Source organism: Adiantum capillus-veneris, chromosome 15 (assembly GCF_014529385.1).
Source record: "Adiantum capillus-veneris isolate H3 chromosome 15, ASM1452938v2, whole genome shotgun sequence".
NCBI lineage: Eukaryota > Viridiplantae > Streptophyta > Polypodiopsida > Polypodiales > Pteridaceae > Adiantum > Adiantum capillus-veneris.
Genome location: NC_140945.1, coordinates 84,979,235 through 84,986,887, shown reverse-complemented (window position 1 = coordinate 84,986,887; position 7,653 = coordinate 84,979,235). Strand labels below are relative to the sequence as shown.

The 7,653-nt window shown below is 40.5% G+C and overlaps 1 pseudogene; it reads left to right on the top strand.

The window, feature by feature from the left end:
• Nucleotides 1-1,751: 1,751 nt before the first annotated feature.
• On the top strand, nt 1,752-6,602 carry LOC147440998 (uncharacterized; annotated as a pseudogene).
• Nucleotides 6,603-7,653: the final 1,051 nt, after the last annotated feature.

Sequence of the window (7,653 nt, the reverse complement as noted above, 5' to 3'; positions counted from 1 at the left end):
GCTTCTGTAAGTGGTCCCAGGCAGGGGGGGGCATTGTTGTGGAGGTGTCAGATTCCACAGACGAGGGGGAGAGAGCGAGAAATGAAATGAAATAAACTATTACATTAAACGCCTTCAAAGGTCAAAACTACATTCTTGAGTCAAAATTGATACAATCAATGTGAATCTAATCCAATGTCTGAGTACTGAGGTAAAGTGAAAGACTAAAATTAGAACCCTAAAAACGTGACTAAAGTCTTCGTCATCATCGTCAATTCTTGTGGATGCCCAAGAATGAGTGTTTATCTAAGAAATTATTGCAATGGTCGCTTCCTCATGCTGTTTGTCATGCTGTTTGTCACTTACGAATTGCAGAACTTACTCAATGTCCTCTACAGTAAGGAATCGTAGTGGGAGGGGGAAAAAAGATAGCAAAATGAAATGAAATGTTATATTAAACGACGACAAAAAAAAGCGTATGGGAATTGGGAATAAACTCATACAGTCCTTATGGATCTAAGCCAATGTTCGGGTAAAAATTAAAATGAAGTAACAAAAAATAAAATTAAAAAAAAAACTTCATCATCAACTTCATCGATGCCCTAACGATCGTCCAAGAAAGTATTGCAGCGGTGATGGCTCATGCGAGAGAGAGACAATTGAATATTGTAGAAACAGCCAGAAGACCTGAGCGAGTTAGTCTCACATGCAGCTGGACTGTAGTGTGAATGTAGTCATTGCTTGCCAAATTGTTTCCTGCTGTAGATGGGTTCTCTTGGCCACTACCAAAAAGGCCCAAAAACTTGAACATGATGGCCTTAATGTGAAAAAGGAGCTCCACAGTGAAGAGCTTCACTCGCGGAAAATTGTTTGTCTGATCCGAATCCTGCAAACTTTGTCAAGGCTCGATATCTATTCTGAGAGAATGGGAGCAGGTGTTGGGTGTCCATAATGGCAAGGTGTGCAGCAGGTAGCCCACGCATGGGTTCCTCAAACCGCGAGACTCGCCAGAATCGAGAAAGTGAGAGGTTTTGTTAGTGGATAGTCATGAAAGAGAGCGTGAGAAGGGGAGAGAGATAGTATAGTTGACGGATAATAGTATTGCAGTTAATTTCCATCGCATGTGGACTATAACTGTGAGTGTTCACTTTTGAGATGGGAGTGGTAGTGAGTCTGTTTTTTTTTTTGGATGCTCTGCAGGCAACGCTACATGCAATAGGCCCGCGCCATAGTTGTGTGCGTGTGTGTGTGAGACAGAGATTAATTAAGCGAAAGAGAGAGAGACTTAGAGAAAGATAGAGAGAGAGTTTGTCATGCTGTTTTTCCATGCACCAAACGAGGGGTGGCACAAGGGGTGGGAGGCTGCGTGCTGCACCCCTGCAACAAGCCGCCCGAGACAAGTTGTGTGTACTTGTGGGTTGGCACTCCACAGCCACCAGGGAGTGGGCATCTGGGAAACTACAAAAGAGAGAGAGGTATAAGTCTCCATGTGTGGTTGGTCGAGCGGCTGCAGAGAGAGAGAGAGAGAGAGATAGAGTTTGATTTTGCATGTGATGGAGTTACCGCTCTGAGTGTGGGTGGTTGTGGGGGAAAATGGAGCCGCAAAGTAAAGGCGAGGGGGGGGGGGGGGGGTGTGAAGGTGTGAAGCTGCATGGCCACCAAAAGGTGACGGTTGTGAGTGAGTGCCGTCACCATGCATGGGAATACGGGTGGGTGTATGCAACTAGTAGTTATTGCCACTATGCATCTGAGCGAGGGTGGGTGCTGCCAGTATGCCGAAACAGGTGGGAGGTTGGTGGGAAAATAGGAGGCGCAAAGTAGGGAAGTCGAGGCAGGATAGAGCTTGTGAGTTTCAGAGGCACTGCCTGTAATGAAATTGTGATGGAGAACGAGAGAGAAACGGTGAGTGGCTTGGAAATTGGAATAATAGCATGCATATTGTGGGTGGAGTTCTGCTCCATTTGTTCAAGAGAAAAGTGGGGTAAAGGAGGACGGCTGCCATTGGTCTGCATGCTCGTTACCTGCACGCTCTCTTTACGGGTGATACTGCTGACAACCGTTGAGTAATATATATATATATGTATATATATAAATTTGTTTATGTATTTTCTCCCCCTTTTTCACTATTCCTACCGCTTTAACGGACGCCAACCTCTCTTGACGTCATTCGCGCTACTGGTCGTTGTTGTTGGAAGGCATATATAGAGGTGCACTACAAGGGCAACTCCTGTTGATCTTCTACTGACGCCCTCTCAATAATTCTCCTTGAAGTCCTATCTTTAAGGTCAATACTATTATGGTACTTTCCCACGAAGGTCTCCCACCATTCTTTTGCACGGCTCCCCTCCTTAGGGGCTCACAGATTGCCTCGCACAGTCAAAGCCACCCGAAAGGCCTGACACCACACATGGACAAAGATCAAGAGGCCCTATAGGGCTGCAACTTGCTTGGGGCCGACAGAAGCCCTATTTTTTTTTTTTTTTTTAATAAGGTATCTCTATAGATCTCTACTACTATTATTATTATTTACAATATACTTATTATGCAACCTATTCTACTTGCATAAGATTTTCTGCATGTGCTCCTCTCACTAATCCTCGTATCGTGAATCTTCGTATAATTAAATTCTAAAGTAGTCTTTAAAAGAGCTAATCGATTCCCTTAATCTAGGGGGTCCATTAGTGGAGTCACATAGCATTCACACTTATCAAAAAAAAAAAAGAGAATGGAAGATTAAGGACAACGCCTTGTTAATGATATTAGAAAGGAAGTTAACTTTTGCAGTATGATCATCACGACTCTCTTTGCTATTATGATTTTTGCTTTCCCAAGAGGGTTTGTATTGGCTCTGATACCACTTCCACAAACGAAAGTCGTGGCTCCCTGCAAAATACCCGAAATAACACAATAAACATCATAAAATAGACTAATCGGCATACCTGGCACAATCATGTGGTCGCATGATCACAAGATACACGAACAGAGAGAGACTGAGAGCGAGAGAGATTGAGAGAGCACGTGCAGGTGCACCTCCTAAAGCGAAGTGCTACGCGGGCATGGTGAGAGAGAAGAGAGGAGAGATGAGAAGAGCAACGCAGACACTTGGTGCAATCTCCCCCCGTGCAAGAGTGACCATTTCCCTCGTGCACGTATTTAATTTATAGATTCTTGAATGGTCAAAGTAAAAACAAACTCGCCGGCCGGTCATAAATGGCCAAGGCTCATAAAGAGCACTTGAATACTAAAATGTACATAAAATATGATATTCTTTTGCAATAGCTTAGCTCGGTCAAGCCTTTTCCACCTGTCACACAGCTGCAATAAATAATAAGATATCAATTCCATAACAAAGGGATCTGTGTCGATGCAAATCCCCTTGCACATTAGTTAGGGTCAATTTTTAAAGTTGGGAGCATTGTCCTTGAGGGTGATAGGTCTATGCCAACGCTAATCTTGAAGTTTTTCTTCTCATGACTAGTAAGTGCAGATGTTTCTCACGTGAAGGGATGTACATGCTGAGTTCATAGAGTTATTTTTCTAAAATTTTAATGCTTTAGCCTCTTGACTTGAGTGGTATGAAAAAATGAATGGAACACACATTTTCAACTTCTCTTTCTCCTCTCCCCTCTCTCTCTCTCTCTCTCTCTCTCTCTCTCTCTCTCTCTCTCTCTCTCTCTCTCTCTCTCTCTCTCTCTCTCTCACGCACATAGTCTCTTATTGATGGAGCTGAAAGATCTGCATCAATGCAGATCCCTTCGGACTGCATCATATAATTGGGGACATGCTAAGGAAATGTTTTCTAGTTGCAAGTCATCTACTAGGTAGGATTGTTTTTATGCACGTGCAGACTTGTGCCAACCGGGGCCACCTGGACATTTGCTGCCATTTGCCTCACTTGTGAGGATTGCATTGTGAGGATGCACTTAGTTGAGGATTTAGCTTCGCCATGAAGCTTTGCTATAAAGTAGCCTACGGGATCTGCGTCAACACAGGTCCATTATTTCATTGTGTTTTTTATGGTGTGTTTCATGGTGAGTTTAATTGTGCAGAGAGAATTTTTGGAAGTAGCAAGTATTGAACGGATTTTTGTTTGCAGTGTTTTTTTAACTGGTTTTCCAAATGTTATAAATCCTCAAGTGAGGTGGATCATGAGGATCCTTATGTACTATTTGAAATTTTGTCCAATACACAAAGGAGACCATGGCCAATTTTGTATTACTTGAGCTCACTAAAAGTTATGTCAGTGTTGGTTTTCTAAACTCTTTTGTGTCCTTATGGCATTTTTGCAGTCCAAGATCTAGAGGTTGTTCTAGCAGGAGGGTACTTGAACCGTGCCAATTGGAGCATATGATTCTACAAACCAAATCAGCTATCTGTTTGGTACGAAAATGGGAACCTGTCAGGATTTTCTTGAGGACGATGTGATGTTACCGGAGATGGGACAAGGTTCATAACATGAGGTAAATCCCATCTTAGTAGTTGAAGAAAGTATTTTGAAGATAGTTCCTTGAGAGATAAGAGATGAGATTACTGCAGCTACTACTGAGCCAAAAGATGAAATTAATGCATTTACGCATAAAGGTGCAGATATTTTGGCTTCCACTAGACTTTTTATCTGCTCTGAGTGCCCCACTATCCCTCTTTGTCGTCTTTATCCATATGCAAGAGTTTGAGGTTTAAGAGACAATTTAATTGGTTTGAAGTCATCTTTTGCTAAAGAAGGTTAAATGCAAGAAAAGGGGTCCTTCATTGTTTTCTTGTTGACATATCATAAAGAAGAAGAAAAGGTCACAGGTGAGAATTACATTTCAATTTTACTTTGCAATCTACTTGGATTTTCTTTTTATTATACATTTGAACAGTAAATCTTATGTAGATGAGGTTATGAAGGAGTGGGATCCATTGTGGAATGAGGTCAATGAAGAGTTTCAAAATGGAGTTGTAAAATAACAAATATGAAATCTTGAATGATTTCTTTTTGGTGTGACTAGCATAAATTCCCATTCTCTTGTCACTACACATCTTCGGGATGAGATTGTGAATTTGATTCACATTTGTGTTGCTGATCCTAATGTGTACTTGAAAGCCCTACCAGAGAAAGATAAAAAATTGATAGAAAATGTCACAAAATATTACTCTAAGGGTGAGGAACCTTGGTATCCATTGACACAAAAATAGCTTGCACGTCTTGTGTATGATGTGAGTAGAATTTTTTCTCTCTCTTATATTCAATAGATACAATTTTGCAATGATTGTTAATTCCTTAAGCTTTTGGAAGTGCACATGACCAAGGAATATAAAATAAGGGTTGATCATCTCTCTCGTGAAAGCTTGGCTAAAGAGGATTTAAAGAAAGAGGAGGATAAAATCTATCACAACTTCACTACAAAGTATAGTGACAAGATTGGAAAGGTATTCTTTTATGTTGTAAGTTTTGTTGTGTTCATAGTATGGTTTTTAATTACACACTTCTGATGAACATATTCTTTTGTTTGGTAAGCTTCTTAACATTGTGGATCCACACTTGGATTTGGATTGGCTTGAAAAAGTCTTTTCATTGCGGGGGGTCTTGGAAATTGGGCAATATTAGAGAAGATTAACTTGATTGCTATTGTGGATGTCAATACAAAACAGGCTATTTTGGTTATCTCCTTTAGAGGTGGACAATCTCACTAGGACAACATATGGGCATTAAAAAAGAAGATGTTGCTTATGAAACGTGAGACTTTTCATTTCACGGTCTTAATGCTTTGAATCAAGTATTAAATTGTTCTTAAATTTGTTTTTGTGTCCACTCAAGATGGCTTCATAGGGAGGGTCTCTTGGCTAGGGTCTATGATAGAGCCTCATAGTTGGTGACATATATGTTGGGTACATGTGGAGATATTGTATTATCAGCTGATTGTAGCCTTATGTTCTACTTTGAAGAGATAAAGCTTGAGGCTAGGCCACATCTCTTTCCTTTGGAGGTATCTTTGGAAATGAGAACAAAAGATGTTGATAAACAAGCCCTCAAAAAGCTTGACAATTTGCATATGGTTGCACAAAGATTGGCATACAGGTATTTTTGTTTTCAAGGCATAATGTAAATAAATACATTTTAGTTATAGAAGTGTATAATGCATCCATTGTCTTTTTTGTCAAGATTCTTGAACTTTTTGGTGTCGCGAAAGATTCTTCCTTTGATTCCACTACTTGCTAGAAAGTGGATAGAATTGAACATACCTGATTCATGTATGTATTCAAAGAATTTACATAAGCTTTCTTCATGGGAGATTGAAGCTTGCCTGTGATGGATGGACATGGATAAAGGCCATGCTCTAGCTTGTGTGAGAGAGATCTCAAAGATGCAATTGGAGGTAGTTCTTTGCCAGGTTTATCGGGAGCCGCAAGTGCAAGGCTTCCTCCTAGATCGGCTACACAAGTACGAGTACCATCTTCAGGTAAAGATACATAAACTTATCCACATCTTTTGCCTTGAATTTATAAACTTGGTAATTCTAAAATATTTTCATTGAGAAGGGATTTCTCAAATAGGAAAGGAAGCTATAGCAGACACTGTTGCAGATGAGTTGATGCAAGAGGTTATGCCATCCTCACATGGTAGTACTTCCTGTACTTAATAACATCATTACACTTTATAGTCAATTATTATGTTTCTTTGTCTAATTTTGTGTCATTTATTTCTTCGATATTGGTGGATCTTGTCAATTGCGTCGTGTCTTTTCATTTGATTATCCAAATATGTCTCAATGCATGGTCATATTAGACATGATTTTGATCAATGTATTGCTCTCACTGGGGACTACATTGCCATTTTTGGATATTTTTCATTGGGAGTTAGGTATCCATCTTGGGCTATGATTCATGAGCATATGCTCAAGGCCCATCCAAGTGATCTTGTTCATAGGCGAAACAGCAAGTCGGTTGCTTGCGTTGCCGATTTTATTTTCCTCGACCTTCCATATGGAGGATGGATGGGTGGCTATGGTGTCCCACCCATGTGGGATAGGAGCACGGAGGATCATGTTCGTGCGGGAATTCATCCTGCATGGAACACTTTATTGGACTTGGATTGGTTGTTAATCATGGCCTCTTTTGCAGGTTTGTAGTCTCTAACCACTTTGAAGTTTGCATTTGAGGTGCACATTTGAAGTATACAAATCACTCATGTGGTGTTTTGCAATTAAGGTGATACACCTCGATGGGTGGAAAGGTTTTGTGTTGCTTTTGACATGTATATTTAACAACTGATAGTAGTGCTTCATCACACTCCCTACGATTTCATGGAAGCAAGAGGAGACAAAGTTCAAGTAGCTTGTATTTCTCATTTGTAGTTTATGTAAGGTGTGTTCCTTTTTTCAAGAATAAACTTTTTTGCATTATATGTGTGTAGCTTGACACCTTGATGTTTTACTTGCTGCATTGACGGGGTTCCACTCTGCCTATTTACATAGCAGAGAGTATCTCTCATTTTTTAGCACTTGTCATCAGGCATACAGATTCTATCATCACTACAACACAACATGGAGATATCGACGTGCGTATATCGACGAAATTAGCGGGCGTCGCTATACGCGTCGATATGTACGTTGATATACGCGTGGAAAGGATTTACTTCCCACGCGTATATCGACACCTATAGCGACGCGTATATCGACGCAAAAAAAATTG